The sequence below is a fragment of the Leucoraja erinacea genome, chromosome 10 (genome assembly GCF_028641065.1).
Source record: "Leucoraja erinacea ecotype New England chromosome 10, Leri_hhj_1, whole genome shotgun sequence".
NCBI lineage: Eukaryota > Metazoa > Chordata > Chondrichthyes > Rajiformes > Rajidae > Leucoraja > Leucoraja erinaceus.
Window position 1 is genome coordinate 44,377,914 of NC_073386.1, and position 21,220 is coordinate 44,399,133.

The 21,220-nt window shown below is 42.3% G+C and overlaps 1 long non-coding RNA gene across 1 annotated transcript; it reads left to right on the forward strand.

The window, feature by feature from the left end:
* The first annotated feature begins 4,922 nt into the window (after nt 1-4,922).
* Nucleotides 4,923-10,924, forward strand: LOC129701100 (uncharacterized). The gene is made up of 2 exons (XR_008724154.1): nt 4,923-4,991; nt 9,422-10,924. It is a non-coding gene; the product is annotated as an uncharacterized LOC129701100 (long non-coding RNA).
* The last annotated feature ends 10,296 nt before the right edge of the window (nt 10,925-21,220 follow it).

Below are 21,220 nucleotides of genomic sequence, written 5' to 3' on the forward strand. Positions count from 1 at the left end.
CAAGCCAAGGGCTCTTTTGAAATGGAAAAAACCCCAGCCCTAAATGTACTGGTTATAATAGTGGAGCTTTCCTTTGGAAATCAAAGGTTAGCAAGATTCTGCATCCCCAATGCCATCAACCTTTCTGATCTGCAAACTTACAATGATATTTAGGTGGCGCAGCAGTAGAATTGCTGCCTTATAGCGGCAGAGACCTGGGTTCGATTCTGACTACAGGTGCTGTCTGTACGGAGTTTGTACATTCTCCCTGTGACCGCGTGGGTTTTCTCCGGAATCTCCGGTTTCTTCCCACATTCCAAAGAAGTACAGGTTTGTAGGTTAATTGGCTTTGTATAATTGTAAATTGTCCCTAGTGTGTGCAGGACAGTGTTAGACTGCGGGGGTTGCTGGTCGGCGTGGACTCGGTGGGCCGAAGTGCCTGTTTCTGCTCTGTATTTGTAAACTATTGCAGTGTTTTAAACGAGCGGTTTTTATAAAGAAAGTTGAATGATATCTCATATTTGACACTTATAATTAAATCTGATTGTTTGGTGACATTATCAGGTCAGCCACCATCCAGTTCAACAAAGGCAAACCAGAGTGAATAGGGCAAGATGCTTAGTGTAACATTCGGATGCATTCTAACATTTCAGAGACACATAATAAAGAGAAGGATGGCTTTCAATAAGAATATAGTACCGACACGGTTCATTGAAATAACAATGAAGAATTAATTACAGGATATCATGAGCACTGAAGCAGAACAATACATTTGATGTGTACATTTTAATCTCCCTGACTCCTTCAGATACTGATGCAAATTGTTTTAAATTAAATTTTTCATAAGAGGAAGATCACAGATATCTACAAGAATAATATGCTTGTAATGGAGAGATTTTATCTATCGAAATATTGACTGGAACAACCCTAGTGTATGGACTTGGAGGGGGTTGTATTTATTAAGTGAGTTTGGGAAAATTTTCTCAATCAATATGTAGATGCCCCTTCGAAGGAAGGGCAAAAATTCAACCTTCTCTGAGCTACCCAATGGGATACAAAATTGGCTTGAATTGGCAGGAACCGGAGGGTAATGATAAACACAAAATGCTGGAGTAACTCAGCAGGTCAGACAGCATCTCTGGAGAAAAGGAATAGGTGAGATTTCAGACTGACGATAGTCAGATGATAGAAGTTTTTGTTTTCAGACTGCAGGCCTGTAACAATTGATGTTCTACAGGGGATCGGTGCTGAGTCCACTGTTGTTCATTATTTATATTAATGATTTGGATGTGACTATAGGTGGCATAGTTAATAAGGTAGCAAATGACACTAAAGCTGGTGGTATAGTGAAGAGTGAAGAAGGTTTTGTCTCACTACTAAGACACTTGATCAACTGGGCCAATGGTTTGAGGAATGGCAGGTGGAGTTTAATTCAGATAAACAAGATGTGATGTATTTTGGTAGGACAAACCAGGGCCAAACTTGCACAGTAAATGATAGTCCATTGTAAAACAGAGAGACTAGGGGTGCAGGTACATAGTTCCATGGAGATGAAGATACAGGTGGACAGAGGGTGAATCTGTCAGGGTATTGAGTACAGATGGTGAGAGGTTATGTTGTAGTTGTACAAGACAATAGTGAGGCCACATCTAGACTACTGTGTACAGTTTGGTTGCCCTGTGATAGGAAGGATGTCATTAAATCGAAAGGGTGCACAAAAGATTTACAAGGATGTTACCACGGTTGAAAGGTTTCATTTGTAAGGAGAGGCTGAATATGCTGGATCTTTCTTCACTGGAGCATAGGAAGCTGAGGGGTAAACGTATACAGGTTTATACAATGATGGGGGCATAGACAGGATGAATAGCTTTTTCAGCAGTGGAGGGGAATCTAAAAATGGAAGGCATAGATTTAGGTGGGAGGGGAAAGATTTAAAAGGGACCTGAGGGGCATTTTTTTCACAATGTGGACAAGGGCACATGTGGAATTAACTGCCTGGGGAAGTGATAGATGTGGGTACAATAATGACAATTTAAAGACACTTGGAAAATTATGTGAATAGGAAAAGTTTGAAGGGATCTGGGCACAGAGGAGGCAAGTGGGTCCAGCTCAATTAGGTAACGTGGTCAGCATGGACAAGTGGCAGTAGGTCTTGTTTCCTGCTGTGAAGCTCAATGATCTGAACATAACATATGGAGTAACCACGATCCACATTGTAATAAGGCAAATCTAAATTAGGTAAACAGACAAGAAGAATCAGAATTCCATTATTGGGCCATATTGAGTTAGATGGGATGGCAACATAGAAACATATTTTGCCCAAATTAAATTGATAAGAAGGGGGAAAAATGATCTTGATTCTGTATTCCAACTCTCTGAGCACTGATTTGTGTTGTTATTTGTGTGAGCGCATGCACACCTTGGTGGCCAAATATCTTGTCACTATTTACATTTGTACCTGATGAATGACCACCAGGGTGATAATAATGATTGGGCTGTGGATTTGGTAAAATGCTCAGGGTGCTGTGGTTGAGTAAAAGTCGCAAAGTGCACCAGAAACAAAGAAGTAAATATGTAAAAATACTGGAAACATACATCATAACAGCAGAAGCTTGTGGGAGAAGACAGAGATAATGTGGGCAGCACAGCGGTAGCAGAATATGGCAGGAAGTTGTACATGTAGTACTGGAATCTGAGCAGTGGTGGTAAAGAAATGTAAATAATTTATAAATAGCTTGGGGTTGGGATTCACCAGGTGGTGCCACCAGCAGTGGCTGCCTCGCCAACAGTCTGTCTGTCCTTTCTTCTTTTTGTTATTTTTACTATGTGTTAAAAAGTATGTTTTAGTGTTTCTTGATTTGTTTTAAGTGGGGGGTGGTGTTGGGGGAAAGTTCATTTCAATCCCTTACCTTGACGGGCGATGCGATTTCTTTCCATATTGTATCTCCGTCCCCACTGCGGCCTAACGTCGTTGAGTTGGCGGTCTTTCCTGGAGACCAACCCGGCGCTCCAAGCCGCGGGAGCCTGCAGGACTTTAACATCGCAGAGCCTTTACCGGGGATTGAAGTTCCAACCGCGGGGCCTGTGGACTTTAACACGAAGCCCGCGCGCGCTCTTTGGTAAGAAGAGGCCGATTCGAGAGCCGACCTGATGCGGGTGATTCGATCACCCCGAAGGGGGCTTTGATCACCCCGACTACGGATGGCTTGACTACCCCGACCGTGGGAGAACAAAGAGGGAGATTTAACTTTATTGCCTTCCATCACAGTGAGGAATGTGGAATCCACTGTTGTGGATGTTTATGTTAACTTTATGTGGTTGAGTGTCTTGTTGCCTTTCACTTAGTATGGCTGTATGGAACTCAAATTTCACTGCACCTTAATTGGTACATGTGACAATAAACTGACCTTGAAACCTTAAACCTGAATGCCTCAGGAGCTGAAATAGAGGGAATACTTTAAAAGAGGTAAGGTCACGGCCAACACATAGGATGGAGTGGATAGTCTATGGACTAAAATCTCAGAGTGTATTTATGCATCCATATTCTAACTTCAAATTGCAACTGGGTGATACAGTCAGCTTTGGCAGACTGAGGGCAAGTATTTTGTAAAATGTTTTCCTGCTCTATGCTTGGTCTTGCCGATGTAAAGGCAGCCACACCCCGAGTAACAGTGTTAAGCAGAGGGAAACATGTTCAGTAGAAATAATACATTTCAGATTTACTGAACAGGTAGCTTCAGGTAGAATTAAGAAAAGGACTACAGTGGAGGTGAGCTACAAAGGTAATAACAATATGGCAATGGGAAGATTAAAATATGGAATTTAGAGAGGCCTGTGGCAAAAATTAATTCTCACTTATTCTGTAAGAAACAAAATATCTCAAAACACAGAGGGAGTGAATTTCTAGACTGAATCCAGGGCAATTTCATGGGAAAATATATATTTTAGAGCCATCAAGGGTATAAGGTATAGTGAATTTATTGATGCACAGCCAGCCAGAATTAGTTAACAGTGATGGTAAATGAACAGCTTGAGGAGAATATGGTTCGATTTTCAGTTTTGGGAGAAAAGTAAACTACAATAAAAGATTTTAAATTTAAGTTAAGCAAATTTTGAAGGACAAGATATAAATTGACAATAGTGAACTGGAATGACAAATGAATGGGTAACTGTATGAAAGTTGTAAATATTCATAGTATATTTTGGAAAGTGATAAACCAAACATTCTCGAAAACATTAAATGCTCTACTGGTGTAATTAATGAACCGTGGCCAAAAAAGGGAGGTATCTTCTTCAAGCAAAAAGGCATAGCTATGGAGCAAAGGGGTTTTGTATAAGGTTAAATTAATTGTGCTTGCTTTAATTTATCTAAGGGGTAATTCCTGAGACTGTCATATGCTGAGAGAATGGAGCGGCTAGGCTTGTACACTCTGGAGTTTAGAAAGATGAGAGGGGATCTTATTGAAACATATAAGATTGTTAAGAGTTTGGACACGCTAGAGGCAGGAAACATGTTCCCGATGTTGGGGCAGTCCAGAGTTTAAGAATAAAACTTATTCTTAACCAGGGGCCACAGTTTAAGAATAAGGGGTAAGCCATTTGGAACGGAGACGAGGAAGCACTGTTTCTCACAGAGAGTTGTGAGTGTGGAATTCTCTGCCTCAGAAGACGGTGGAGGCTGGTTCTCTGTATACTTTCAAGAGAGAGCTAGATAGGGCTCCTAAAGATAGCAGAGTCGGGGGATATGGGGAGAAGGCAGGAACGGGGTACTGATTGGAGATCAGCCATGATCACATTGAATGGTGGTGCTGGCTCGAAGGGCCAATGACCTACTCCTGCACCTATTGTCTATTGTTTAGAAGTATGAGTACTGTTAAGTGTTTGAAACTTTAAGCTTTACTAATTTTTATAATTATTAACTATTTCAATATTTCTAACAATTTTTAGATGCTTTGGAGTCATTCAGGAGCACCTGACAATTTTTCAAAATGATGGTTCAATCAGTTGTCCTGGTATGTAAGTAGATTTTTTGTAGGCAAACCTTGTCCTGCTCCGCCTCACCAACCACCCACCCCCCCCCCCCCCCTCACTCCCCCCCCCCCCCCCCAGCACTGCCCTGGAGCTTTTCTTCACTACTTTGGGCTAATGGCAACTTTACACTCTGATTTAACAGTAGAACCATAAGTAAGTCTTTAGTTGATGCATAAGTTAGCAATGAGAAAATTTGGTTTATTGATGGTGATGGGTGTATAGGGTGATAATAGTGACATGTGGTGGTGATGGTGATATGGTGGTGAGCGTAGCTACCTTCTAAACAGTTGATCCAGGTTTGGTTTGCGGTCATCTCTTGGGCGGCATGGTGGCGCAATGGTAGAGTTGCTGCCTTACAGCACTAGGGACCCGGGTTTGATCCTGACTACGGATGCTGTCTGTATGGAGTTTGCACATTCTCCCTCTGAATGCGTGAGTTTTCTCCGGGTGCTGCAGTTTGCTACCACATTCCAAACTCATGCAGGTTTGGAGGTTAATTGGTTTGTGTTAATTGTCCCCAGTGTGTAGTGTAGGATAGAACTAGTGTACTGGTGATCATTGGTCAGCGTGACTCGGTGGGCTAAAGAGCTTGTTTCCACACTATATCTCTAAAACTAAAAACTAAAATTGATCACTTGGAGAAGAATAGAGATCAAAGAGATATGAGTCCCATACATATTGTTACTAGGTAGTTGCCAGGTTCAAATTTGTAAAGAAAATATTTTAATGAAATCTCGTTTTTTATCTCAATGCAATTTGCCATTGTACAATTGTTTCAATGTGAAGCAGATTTACAGTTTTATAGAATGACTGATGCACAAATATTATTCTTTGGAGCCTTTGGATGAAAATTATTTGGAAGAAATTAGTTTAGTTTAGAGATACAGCAATGGAAACAGGCTCTTCGGCCCACCGAGTCCACACCGACCAGCAATCCCTGCACATTAACACTATCCTACTACTAGGGGCAATTTTTACCAAGCCAATTAACCTACAAACCTGTACGTCTTTGGAGTATGGGAGGAAACCGGAGATCTCAAAGAAAACCCACATGGAGAACGTACAAACTCCGTACAGACAGCACCCGTAGTCCAGATCGACCCTGGGTCTCCGGCTCTGCAAGCACGGTAAGACAGCAACTCTACCATTGCACCACCATGCTGCCCTTTCTCTGGCTCAATCATAAATTATATTATTCAAAAATGAAGGCTTATCTTTAATATTGTATAGGGCTTTTCGATTGCACCTGACAGCCATCCAAAATATATATTTTTTTCATCTTAACAATATTAAAAACAAGGGTGTAAAAATTGACTTTTTTGATACGTTTTCATAATTGATGTCAACATCCATGAACTAGCAGACAAGATATAATTTACTCCCTGTATCTATGTTTGATCGCTTGCCAGAAACATATACCTAGAACATTCAAGTAAAGGGATATAGTAAGGAGAAATAGGCTTGTTTGTGTAAAACACCCTGGATAATGTTGACTTTGTGTGATGCTTGGCCACATGTTAAACCCATCTCCCGATTTTAGTTTTAAATAAAGACAATTTGGATGCATTGTACGTATTTGCATCAGCCAGTTCTTTTAGAATAGTTGATGTGGTAATGGAGGAGTTCAGTTTAGAGATAGAGTGCAGAAACACGCTGACCAAGGATCCCTGTACATTAGCACTACCTACACACTAGGGACAATTTACAATCTTTACCAAAGCCAATTAACTGTCTGACTTGTATGTATTTGAAGTGTGGGAGGAACCCTGGGAAAACCCACACGGTCACAGGGAGAACGTAGGAACTCCGTACAGACAGCACCCATAGTCAGGTTGTAACCCGGGTCTCTGGCGATGTAAGGCAGCAACTCACCTGCTGCACCACCATGCTGACAATGATCGCCCTCTGTTAGAGTTGAGACAAAGACAAGAGCACAGTCCAGCAAATGAAATTGTAAGATAAACTAAAATAAACATGCTTACTGAACTTCAGCGTCTGTAAAAGAAAATTACAGCTTCTAACTTCTGGCATTGTTGCAGAAGCAATCAATTTGAGTTCTGTTGATACTTTTTTTTGACTTTGAAGGATTGTTTTGAGTTTCATACAAATGCCTCAAGCATAAATGTTTGCACTGAAGGATTTAAACCCAAGACTACTAAGGCACAAATGCTGAGAAACCTAAAACCATGCCCTTCTAAGGACTGTATTGGCAAAACACACACAGCCTAACAGACTTCATCAACCTTGTCTGATGATGGATTTCCCAAGTGTTTGTGAAACAGAATGAATGTAACATGAGTAGAATTTCAGTGCAACCCCTTAAATCATTTTGAGTTTCTCAAATATTTTTTCACTTTTACCCTATACAAAGTGCTGTAAACATGCTCTTTTCCGTTTGTGAATGAAAAAAAACTGTACTGCTTTTTAATCTTTTGTTTTTATGCAGTTACATTCTGATACACTGAAGTTCTTATAAAGTTCTCAACTTTCTTAGTCATTGATTCAAGGTTGAAGCTACTCAATACTTTGCTCTAATCATCACATTTATATGCATTGAAATGTGCATTATATTTTTCTGTTATTTCAAAGAAACTAAAAATGGACGGCATTTGCCCCAAAAGAAAATCAAGTAAAATTCTGCTCCTTTAGTATCAACCCCACCCCCCACCCCTCCCCCCTCCCTCCTTACAGTTCACTTTTCTATATTAGAGTACACATCATGGCCGTCCGAAGGGGAGGTGCGGAGCCTTATATCCCCCCAGAGTAATAACAAAATCTCGCCACCACCCCGCACCGCCGTTCAGGCCCGCCCCCCCCCCCCCCCGCTCAGCTCCGCCGTTCTGGCCCGCCCACACCCCCGCTCACGCCACCCCCCTTTTTGAAAAGCTTCGTACGGGCCTGCACATGGCTCAGTCAATAGTACCTCCAACCACATAAAGTGCTGGAGAAACTCAACGGGTCAGGCGGCATCTCTGGAGAAAAGAAATAGGTGACGTTTAGGGTCGAAACCCTTCTTTAGACAGAGAAATATCTTTCAATAGTTTGTCCTATGAGTCAAAGAGTTATAGGTTCAAATCATGCCTCAGTGACTGGAATTTAAGCTGAAGGCAATATGGGAACATAGGACAGAGCAGCCCAGCACAGGACCTCCACTCATCTTAACGTTTTGACTCTTGTGTTTGACACTTCCAAGCTGGCAAAAAGATTCCGCAAGTCTACCTTTTTTATGATTTTCATAATTTTATAAACTTCTATCAGGTCTCACCTCATCGATGGTCTGAAGAAGGGTTCCGAGTCGAAATGTCACCCATCCCTTTTCTCCAGAGATGCTTCCTGACCCGCTGAGTTATTCCAGCACTTTGTGTTTATCTTAGTAGACCAAATCAGTCGAGTGAAGCCCAGTGGCAGATTAACCACCACAGTCCACAGGGTATCAGCACCCCAGGCAAAACTCAACCAAGTACAGTCCCACCAACGGACACGAGTCCAGAGCCCAACCAGCCACAGTCAGCAGTAGAGAGGAAGATGGAAGGGAAAAAAGCAGAATGGAGCAGTCACTGGCTGTGGCTGAGGAGAAAAGATGCTGTCTGGGCTGCCACGTGACCATCTAGTGGCTAACTATAAGACACAAACCCAGGGCTGATCACCCTGCGGTAGGCCTGCCTCGACTGAGGGTGTCTTGTGATAAAAGGCCGAAACACCCAGTGACGTTAAGGTACACAACTGAAGATGTGTCTGATTGGTAGCCAAATCACCTAGTGATCACCCCCAAGAATACCGGGTGTTAGTTGTGGTGAAGAACCTTAGGGATTGTAACATCCAGTCCTACTAATCAATAGTTATACTTGGTAACTCGACATATATATTTTCATCAATCAACACCACTAAAGCAAGTTATCTGGTCAGTGTCACACTCCTGTTTGTGGATGCATTTAGACTTTAGAGTTACAGTGCAGAAACATGCCCGTTTGGCTGACCGAGTCCATACTAACCCCACACTCCACATACTAGCACCATCCCACACATAAGGGAACAATTTACAATTTTACTGAAGCCAATTAACCTGCAAACCTGGAGTGTGGGAGGGAACTGGAGCACCCAAGGAAAACGCATGCAGCCACAGGGAGAACGTTCAAACTCCGTACAGCCAGCACCTGCGGTCAGGATCAAATCCGGGTCTCTGGCGCTGTAAGGCAGCAACTCTATCGCTAACCCAGCGTGCCACCACTTGTTGTGATTGTTGTGCATTTTCTATATTACAACAACCCACATACCTGAAGAAATACTTTGTCTCCAAGCATATTGGAGTTTATGAAAGTGGCACATCTTTTATTTATTTATTAGATAGGATTGTTGCATATGTTAAGGAAAAGAGAAGTAAATACATTTTTGTTTCCTGTTGCAATCATAGGCTGCTAACTGCCAGGCTGCTGGACTCAGGAATTCAACGTTTGTTGATGATAGAAGAAATGCAAGAAATGAAATGGCCGATGAGATTTCTACATGTTTGCAAGAACATCAAGAACAACAAGAAAATAATTGCTAACCTTGCAATCCCACCTTTTAACAAATACACCACTCTTTTGTGCACCAGAATGGAAAATCTCGTATTGTTTCCCCATTATATTCCATCTGGCATGTTCTCACCCACTCACTCACATTGTCCATATTTAACCCAAGTCAGGTTGAGTTGAGTTTGCTGCCATATGCACATGTACGGTGATGTACAGGTACAATGAAAATCTTTCTTGCAGCAGCATCACAGGCAACATACAAAACATATATCATACATCTGTATGACTATAAATTTCACATAAAATTATACATAAATTCTTCGTCAGTAAAAGAAAAAAACAAGACAATACAGTAAAACACAATTGATAAAACAAGTCTGCAATAGTGCAAGAGATGTTCTGTGTTCTGTGGCTGATGTAGTATTAGGTTTGTGCAAGAACCTGATGACTAGGAAAGTAGAACAATATCCATTTGTAGAAAGTAAAAAAATATAAAATGAAAGCTAAGTTAACAACTTTTATTTTGTTTTCTCTCATCTTCTCTCATCTCATGCACCACCGGGTGGCGCTGTACCTGGCAGCCTCGCCAACAGCCTGTCTCATCTTTTTCTTCTTTTGCTGTTTTGGTCTGTGTTCACTTGTATGTTTTTAGTGTACTTTTAGTTTTTGGATTATGTGGGGATGAGGGGGAGGGTTGGGGGAAAACCTTTTTTATCTCTTTCCTTGACGGAGATGCAACTTTGTCCATCGTATCTCCGTCTGCACTGCGGCTTTAACATCGTGGAGTTGGCAGTCCCTTTGTTAGGGATCGACTGCGGGAGCTCCAACTGCAGGAGCTTCGACAGCCCCGATTGCGGGAGCTTCAATCGCAGACTGCAGGAGCTTTGATCGCCCCAACTATGGAGGTTTCGATTGCTCCAACCGTGGGAGAAAAGGATGAAAGAATGTATGTTATTTGCTTCCAATGGGGAATGTGAGGTCACCGAAAAAAATAAGATGGACATGCTGCGTGCATTGGTGAGGACTCGGAGGGAGTGCCGTGAGTGCAGTGATCTCGGTATTTTGTGGGAACATGGCACGATGAGGACATCCCGGTGTCTTGTGCGAGTGTGGACGGCTTTCTGACAGTTCGGGCGGACAGGGACTGCAGAGAGTGTGACAGTGGTCGGTGCAACTCTGGTCACATCACGGTGAAGGAGCATGTGTGTGGCCTGGACATTGAACTGATGGATGTTATGCTGTGTGGCCTGGGGGTTCTGTCACGTCTTTGGGGTGGCTGTTTAAGTCTATGTTTGATTTTTATGTGGTTATGATCTTGTGGCTTTTTTTGTATGACTGTTGGCAAATCAAATTGTATTTTTACATACTTGGCTAATAAATTCATTACAATTACAAATTACAATCTTGGCTCCGATTCCACCTTCTGTCTGTTAAGATTTAAGTCATTTTCAGCACCCTTTATTTGGATTAATGCAAAACACAGTTTATAGAATCATGTGTAATAGAACATAACACAGTGGTTGTATTATACCTGAGGCTAGCTGCCTATTTTGAGTTAAATCATAAATGTCCCACAAAGACCTGATATTTTATATACATTATGGACAGTGTATATTTCAGCCAAATTATGATTTATTTGTGATGAGATTGGAATCACGGTGTTACACATTAAATAGGCAGATAATGTTAGCAGCACAATACTTGCGGTAATTTAATCCGACCTCTCTGTCCTCGGTCTCCTCCATTGCCAGAGTGAGCAACACCGGAAATTGGAGGAACAGCACCTCATATTCCGCCTGGGTTGCTTGCGTCCGGATGGCATGAATATTGAATTCTCCCAATTTTGCTAGCCCTTGCTGTCTCCTCCCCTTCCTTAACCCTCATGCTGTCTCCTCCCACCCCCCTCCCCTCGGGCTACTCCCTCTCCCTACTCCACGCCCTTCCGATCTACCCCTGATCAGTCTGAAGAAGGGTTTCGGCCCGAAACGTCGCCTATTTCCTTTGCTCCATAGATGCTGCTGCACCCGCTGCGGTTCTCCAGCATTTTTGTGTACCTTCGATCTTTCCAGCATCTGCAGTTCCTTCTTGAACACTAAATTTCCATAGCCAGGTCCACTGCACTGATAAAATTCCCAGACCTGAAGCATCAACTGTTTCTCTTTACACAGATGCTGACCGAGATTTTCCAGCATTTCTTGTTTTTACTCCAAAGTAAAGAGCAAAGTAAGCAATGATTTCCGAAAACGTGCTCAAGTAACAATATTCTTGATCATTTAGCTTCCAGCTCAACAAGGATGGATGAAGTGATGGATCTAATACTTGGAAATAACATGGGTCAACAGAACATGTTTCTGTGAGAAAACACCTGGAGAACAATGATCATAACATTGAAACATAGACAAACGATAAAATATTAACTGGAGTAGGGATAAGGGATACCAGGGGAAGGGATAATTTCAGTGAGATAAATAAGGATTTGGCTCATGTGCACTAGAAATAAAAATTGGTCAGTAAATTATAACTGTTAACAATAAGGGGAGAAAGTTGTATACGGACACAACCTTCCCCAAGAGTTAAAAGAGCTCCATAAATAACTAGAGATGTAAATATTAAAATATGATCATAAAAGGAAGTTCATGAAAAATGCGGTCGATTAGAGAATTAAACTGCTTGTCAATAGTTCAGAGGAGATCTTAAAAAGGGATGGGACAGAGAAAGAGTAAATCTGTCGCGAACATAGATAAGCGTCCAAAATTCATTCAACTATATTCAAATTATAAATGAAGTGTTAGGACTAATCAGGAACAATACGGGATTGTTTCTTGTGTGGTCAGATAATAAATGAATACATTGCATCTCAGTTTAGTTTAGAGAATAAGGGTGGAAACAGGTCCTTCGGCCCACCATGTACTAGCTGGCCCACAATCTCTTCATCCTAACACTATCCTACATACATTAGGGACAATTTACAAATCAATTAACCTACAAACCTGTACATCTTTGGAGTGTGGGGGGAAACTGGAGATCCCGGAGAAAACTTATGCAGGTCACAGGGGGAACATACAAACTCCATACAGACAAGCACCCATAGTCAGGATCGAACCCGGGTCTCTGACGCTATAAGGCAGCAACTCTACCGCTGCGCCACTGTGCCACATCTCACTTAACTACCGATGTAGATGCGGCTGTCACAACATTGAGAGAATTGGTAGAAGTAATATTATATAGAATAAACATGGATAAAGATAAAATACCCTGAGATGACAACTTGCTTTAGTGAATGTGGTTCCTCCCCCTGCTGTATAGAGGGATCCCTCACCTGCATCTCCTCTGTGTGCCATATTTCCACTCTCGCCTCCAGCTCCCACAAGTCAGAAAAAGGATAGAGTTCCCCAGGTCCTAATACCCCACCAGCCTTCACATTCAACACATTATTCTCTGACAATTACACCACCTTTAATGTGATCACACAGGCAGTCACACCTTCCCACCCCCACTCCTTACCTCCTTCCAGAGACCCCTCCCTTGGTTCACTCAATCCTTCCTGCTCAAACCACCCCCTCGCTAGGTACTTTACCCTGTAACCACTGGAGATGTAACACCTACCCTTATACCTTCTCCCTCACATCCAAATAGGTGCTCCAGTAGTCTTTCCAGGTGAGAGAGAGGTTCACCTGCACCTCCTCTAACCACATCTATTGCAACCCGTGGTCCCAATGCGACCTCCTTTACTTCGGCGAGACCAAGCGTAGACAGTGACATTCTTCGTTTAGTTTCGGTTCGTTTTGAGAAACAGGCCCTTCGGCCCACCGAGTCCACGCCGACCAGTGATCCCCGCATATTAACACTATACCACACACACTCGGGCCAATTTTTACATTTACCAAGCCAATTTACCTACATACCTGTACGTCTTTGGGATATTTGATTTGCTACAATTCAGTAAATCATATTATATGTACGCACAATAATTAATACATTTAAAAAATGCAATGATTGTAGTGCAAGACTAGTAGACTTCACCAAAGCAGTACACAAAGAGTCATCATGCTTCTGGTGCCATATTATACCACTCAATTAAAAGAAAATAGAGTCTTAAAGGCCTGTTGTCCTGGCATCAGCACTGGGTCGGTGTTGCAAGGCTCGGTTTGGAAATCAGCATGGATTTGTTTAACTAACTTGCCTGCGATGCTTGTGATGTTGTGCAAATGGCTGTAAAAAAAACATGTATTCGACATGCTAAAAAAAGAAAATCCAAGTAATTAAAGAGACTATAGCAGCATAGATGCATGAAAATTGTTAAGGGACATTGTAGAGAGCAGTGTGAAATAGTTGTTTCTTACTCTAAAGAGATGTCTGTACCAGTATTCCCCAAGGGCCCATATAAGTTCTGCTTCTTTCCTACACATATAGCGATGAGCAGCACTTAGCTGTGTAGGATATAAACGTTAAAGTTCGCAGATGGTACAAAGCTCAGAAATTTTGTAAAACATAGCAGGATAGCATTTGACATCAGGAGGATATAGACTGACTGGTGAATTTAGGGGGGTGCAGGAGCATCCACATCCAGTGCTGACCAGTGAGTTGTTTGTGCAGCAGGGAGAGGGTACTGTATCTCAATAAAGACAGGTGGTTTGAATGCAAACTGCAAAACGTTCTGAAATTCATTCCTGTTATCAGTGAGAAAGTTCATCCCTGGATCTGGTCTAGAAGAAGCAAATAGTGGCATGTCAATCACACAAAGGCAATGCATCTTTTCTTCTTGCCTTCTAACCCAACTCCTGCCTAACTAACTCCAGTGGCAATCCCAATGTCATTTCCTTGACGACAAAGGTTGAGTGAGTGAAGGAGGCTCCCAAAGTACCTCTCGTCCCCAATGGAAACAGGTAACACCAAAATGTTCTTTGCATGGGGCAGCTTTTTATATTAAAGCCATATTTCACAAGTTTACTTTTTCAAGGTCTAGGCACCAACCCAATTTGGATCCCTGGGTGAGCATAATTTGCTTTATATAGGAGCCTGGTACATCTGGAATGACTGCCCTGGCTGAGAGGCTAGGAAACTTGTTAACTTCGACATTTAGAGTCTCCAGAGCTTGCTCTGTATTTTATCTTGCTACCCTTGTAAGGGATCCTGCAAACTTGTTGTGGAAAGAAAACAGCTGGAAGGCTGATGAATTTCGGAGCCCGATCGTTCAGATTGAGATGAAGAATCAACTCTCAGCTGAGAGGCAGCTGTTTCCCATGGATTCACACCCCATCAAGAGCCACACCAGGACTCACAAGATTGATCGCAAGGACTCAGCACGGTGGATCAGATTGTAGAGCTGCTGTCTCACATTTCCGGTGAACCCAAATTTGCCCTGACCTCTCGTGCTGCCTCCGTGAAGTTTGCACTTTCTCCTTGTGACCTCAGGTTAATTGGTTGCTATAAACTGCTTCTGGTGTGTAGGTGTTAGAATCTGAGGAGAGTTGAGATGAATGTAGAGAGAATAAAATGGGATTAGAGTAGTTTAATTGAGAATAAAATGGGATTAGAGTAGTTTGATCATCTCGTAGTCTGGTTGCTTGATGATCGACACTAACCTGGTGGCTGTAAGGCCTGTTTCTCATGTTTACGACTATGATTCTATGACTCAGATCCTGTAAATTCCTATGTGTCTTTCCAAGAGGTGGGCAGAATACAGTGATATAGGACAACAAAAATGTAATTATCAATAACCTCCCCTCCCATTTATAACAACAACTTGTTGTAACACAGTATATCATCCCAGGGCCCTCGTAAAAGGGCTTTGCTTGGTACAACATGGATTGCAGCAGTCACCCAGCTGTGAATAAGAAGAAACATTGATCAATAATCAATAAAGGTGCCTTCACCTGGTTGTCAATTGAATCATGTGCCGTAAAGGGCTTTAACAAGAGCTCAGGCACAAGAAGATGTACATTTCATTGTACCCCAAATGTTCTTGCATAGCATAGATTGTTTAGTAATTCTCCCATTCCCCCTTTTCTCCTGCATATTGTTTCATCTGAAAATAGACCCAGCTATGTAATAGGTCTGTGATATAATATCCTTGATATTTAGGGTGATAGAATATGTAGGTGGCACCCAGCATTTAGCAGTTTGTCACGATCAGGGTTAATTATTAGGTCTGAAACACATTAACCCACATACAGTGGAATATACAGCCTCGGGCTACTTATGGAACAGTAATCAAGCTGTACAGATGAGGAAAAATGCCTAAACCATAAAAAGATTTATGGGGCAAGTTGCACCACAAATATTTTTGAATGGAAGATTGGATGAAAAGCGGCTGTTTCACCATAGGAAGTGCAGCCTTGACCTCTTCCCAAAACCAGAGAAGGATTCTTTTGTATCAAGTGGAAGAGCATCCGTCCCATTTACAATAATCCTCAGAGCTAATTGCATGAGATACTAGAAATTTCCAATCAACTCTAGCACTCAGTGAAGAAGGATGAGCCGATCCACGAAAGACGGAGAATTTATTTTGAAATCAGATTTGTTGTAATTGCATGCCTGGCAGGAATTCAATCAATTATAGTCATGCCGGCTCGCATGAGTGGCTACCATATGCACAGAGCCAAGGGAGTTAGAAACGTCTCTGATGACAACAGTATAACAAGATTCACGGTGGAAATTCCCACTGCGAATAAAAAAGTATAGCACCAAGATTCACCCAAATTTTTGAGTACTCCAAAAGCCAAGATTATTTTATTGTTATATGTCTAATTAGTTCAAGTTCAAGTGAGTTTATTGTCATGTGTCCCTGTATAAGACAATGAAATTCTTGCTTTGCTTAAGCACAAAGAAAATAGTAGGCATTTACTACAAAACAGATAAATGTGTCCATATACCATGATATAAATATATACATACATGAATAAATAAACTGGTAAAGTGCAAATAACAGAAAGTGGTTATTAATAATCAGAGTTTTGTCCGAGCCAGGTTTAATAGCCTGATGGCTGTGGGGAAGTAGCTATTCCTGAACCTGGTTGTTGCAGTCTTCAGGCTCCTGTACCTTCTACCTGACGGTAGCAGGGAGTTGAGTGTGTGGCCAGGATGGTGTGGGTCTTTGATGATACTGCCAGCCTTTTTGAGGCAGCGACTGCGATAAATCCCCTCGATGGAAGGAAGGTCAGAGCCGATGATGGACTGGGCAGTGTTTACTACTTTTTGTAGTCTTTTCCTCTCCAGGGCGCTCAAGCTGCCGAACCAAGCCACGATGCAACTGGTCAGTATGCTCTCGACTGTGCACCTGTAGAAGTTAGAGAGAGTCTTCCTTGACAATCCGACTCTCCGTAATCTTCTCAGGAAGTAGAGGCGCTGATGAGCTTTTTTGATAATTGCGTTAGTGTTCTCGGACCAGGAAAGATCTTCAGAGATGTGCACGCCCAGGAATTTGAGGTTCTTGACCCTTTCAACCATCGACCCGTTGATATAAATGGGGCTGTGGGTCCCCCTCCTACTCCTTCCAAAGTCCACAATTAATATCTAGTAACCCTTGCATTCCCTCTCTCTCTGTCGCTCCTCCACCCTAGACGTCATACTTGTTTAACTACCGTCCTGCTAAGTTTCACTGTTTGTATCCACTCCGTGTCACCTTCTCCACAGCCAACAATGGATCATTGTGGGCTCCACCTTTCCTTGATCATCGTTGCTAGCTTTGATTTGTTGTCATACCTGTCATTCATTTATTCTAGTTTCCCTCTCTCCTGACTCTCAGTCTGAGGAAGGGTCTCGACCCAGAAAAAAATCACTTACTACTTTTCTCCAGAGGTGCTGCCTGGCCCACGGAGTTCCTCAGTATTTTGTGTCCAATATTCCTTCCAAACGCCTTTGTCATCTTGTCTTAATGGATCAGATGAAGAATAAAATGTATTCTTCTATTTGTGTAATGTATGATGAGTGTTTCACTACCGTGAGCTTGGATTCACTGGAGTTCAGAAGGATGAAGGGAACCTCATTGAAACATACCGAATAGTGAAAGTGGATGCAGAGAGGATGTTTCCACTAGTGGGAGAGTCTAGAGGGCACAGCCCCAGAATAGAAGGACGTACCTTTAGAAAAGAGAAGAGGAGGAATCTCTTTCGTCAGAGGGTGATGCATCTGTGGAATTTATTGCCCCAGAAGGCTGTGGAGGCCAAGTCATTGCATGTTTTTAAAGCCGCGATTGACAGATTCTTGATTCATAAAAACGTCAAAGGTTATGGGGAAAAGGCAGGAAAATGGGGTTAAGAGGGAAAGATAGATCAGCCATGATTGAATGGCGGAGTAGGTGCAATGGGCCAAATGGCCTAATTCTGCTCCATTAACTTATGAACTAATGGAACAATGACATTCCATGTAAGAGCATGAGAAGGGATGGGCGGGAGAAGGTTATGTGGCTGTCAAGTCCGTACCACCATTCAAAAATGTCTCCAAGCGGATAGACGACAGTAAATGTTTTGATGTGCATTTTGATGTACTGTCATATGTTGCCTATAATGTTGAGATCTCCAGTGAGGGGACTTCAATCTTCTAATGTAATTGTGGTACATAACATTTGGAAAAATTACATCCTAAAAATATCACTTTAAATGAAAACTCCTGGAAATATTGTGATACAGAACATAGACACAAAGTTAGACACAAAGTGCTGGAGTAACTCAGCGGGTTAGGCTGCATCTCTGGAGTAAAAGGATGGGTGACGTTTCGGGTTGGGACCCTTCTTCAGACTGAAAGTAGGAGGTGTGGAGGGTGAAGAGCTGGAGGTGAGAACATTTTTCGGTTGGGTGACATACAACCCAGCAACATGAACATATAATTCTCTAATTTTAAGTCACTTTTACTCCCACTCCCCTCCCCAGGTCCCTTCCTCCACCTTAGATGTTTTACCAGATGCACAGTTTTTTATGTTGTATCCCTGCTGAGATCACAACTACCCTAGCCATCAATGGACAATGCCCTACCTGAGGTTATTTGTGGTCGACCCTGATTAGTCTTTTCTCACCTCCAGTTCTTCAGCACGCACCCACCCCCTATATTCAGTCTGAATACGGGTTTCGATCCGAAACATCACCCATCATTTTTCTCCAGAGATGCTGCATGACCCTCTGAGTTACTACAACACATTGTATCTATCTTTGGTATAAGCCAGCGTAAGCAGGTCCCTGTCTCTATATTTACCATAATACAGTTTTTCCTCTTTACTTTTCCTATAGTGTCATGTGTGGTGGAATCAAGCTACCAGCATTCTCTGGTCCTCTGTCTGAGCAAAGATCATGTCAGTGCTGAGGTAAAGGGCTTGTCCCACTTTCACGATCTCTGCCGAGTTTGCCCTTGACTCATACTCGCAGCATGATCGTCTCGAGGTCGTAGTAGTTCGTAGGTAGGTCGTGATGCTAGTCGTGGGTACTCGTGGCATTAAGTAGGTCGGGGTGTTTTTCTAGCTTGTTGAAAAATGTCCACGAGTAAAAAAGGTCATGAATTAAGTCGTGAAAGTGGGACAGGCCCTTAGCATGTTGTCTGTGAACTATTTGACTACAGACATCACATTACTGCATCACACAACCCAGCAACCTGGTTGATTTTTTTTTCCATTCAGCAGCCTACAGGCAACTAATGTCATCCAAAGCAGGATAAGCTAATACAGTCCAGAATGCTGATGCAACCCATATCCTTCCTGAACAACAGGTCAATACCTAATTATAATGATTCATAACAGTTTTGCTTAAAATATCTGGTAGGATGAATTACATTGAAAACAATCTGAAGTTTAGGGAACTGTAAAATTAAATTTCATTTCGTGGTTTCTGATACCGGATGGAGCCCTGTTTAAAATAATATTTGAGTGGTCATTCCCATTGTTGCAACGTGGGAGTCTGAACTCAATTATTCAGTATCATTCTGGCAGTTTTGAATTTAACCCTTGCACTTCAGAATCTATGTCAGCCTGCGTCAGTTAGCAACATTGTTAACCCTGAATCTATAAGTTATGGTGGAAAATGGGATTTTGGCGTCACGTGGCTTCAATGTTGACATAACACGGCAGGAGCACCAAGGGGTGGATGTGGAGCCTTGGAGAGTAACGGGCTAACATCAACAATCTTTCCCATAAACGCAAAAGTCGCAAAGTTGAACATAGCCTCTTTTATGGAACCTCGTAATGGAAGGTAGAGAGGCAAAAAGGTTTGGGATGGGAAATCCAAGGTTTGGGCTCATTAGCAAACTATGACACAGGTCTCAATGGTGGAGTCTTTAATATCAGAAATAAGCAAGAAGCCAGAATTTGAGCATAAGGGTATTTAGGCTGATTTTAAGATTCTTTAATACTAGGATTAGGTGTATCATTGTCACGTATACCAAGGTACAGCAAAAAGCTTTGTTTTGCATGCTATCCAAGATTCAGGAGCAAGGGTGCAAGGCTACTGAGGAATTTAAAAATAAGGAAGAAAATTAAAAAAACAGAGTTGTTTAGTCAGAGGTCAATGCAGGTCAGCAAGCAGCAGTTATGGCCACACCAAGTTGTGACACAAGAGTTTATTTGAAAGCAGACTTGCTGTTATACAGAAAATGATGCATCGCACTATGTTTGTGTACTCGGCATCAACAGCTGGAACCCAGCTCATTGTTAACCATTTGTCAATCAAAAACCCAAACAGCTACAAGGAATCTCCGGCTTGTGTTCGAGCAGCTGGAATGCCACTGTTAATTTATAATAAGTAAGTGAATGAAAGAAAGGAATTGCGGTAAGGCACTTGTTCCAACAGTGGACTAAGCTTGAGGATTAACATGAGGAGTTATTAGCTCACTCTGTAATTTTCATTGCTGTTCATTTATTTTTCATAATATCCGTAACCACTCCATTGGTTCTTTTGTTTTGCAAACTAAAAGTAAAGCGTTCCCAAAAGCAGCTTTGCGGTTTTGCAAAGGAGCCAAATAAATATCCCAGAATCGGGGCTGCTGAGATGGATCAAATTCATCACATGAGCAATGGAGCAGAGGATAGTTTATGCTGAGGTGACGTTATATGTGAAGCACACAAGATCCGGGTTAAATAGTAACATGAAGGAATTTATGGAAATTTGCAGCGGAAAATGGTGGATAAAGTGATGATTGGATGAACTCCACTGCACAGCAATGAAGTCCTTGTTCATCAAGGTAAACAAAAGTATTCCCTCACATTCCCAATGAAGTGGTTTGGGGAGCCAACAACAGCAGATCTAGGTGCACCACAGTTCAGAACTCATTGCAGGCTTGATTTGAAAACGGACACAGAGGCAAATTTCAGAGGAGAGGCAAGGACAGTGAGGATGGCACAGTGGCACAGCTGGTAGAGCTGCTGCCTCTCAGTGCAAGAGCCCCGGGTTCAATCCCGACCTCGGGTGCTGCCTGTGTGGAGTTTGCACGTTCTCCCTGTGACTTCATGGGTTCCCTCAGGGTGCTCTGTTTTCTTCCCACATCCCAAAGACATGTGGATTTGTACATTAATTGGCCTATGTAAAAATATGTAGGGAGTGGGTGAGAAAATGGGATAACATAGAACTTGTGTGAACGAGTGATCGATGGCCGGCGTGATTCACACTGGGTCGAAGGGTCTGTTTGCATGCTGTATCTCTACACTACACTCAAAACTAAAACTATTTCATCAACACCAGAGAAGGTACAGACTCTTCTACAGTGCCTCTTAACAT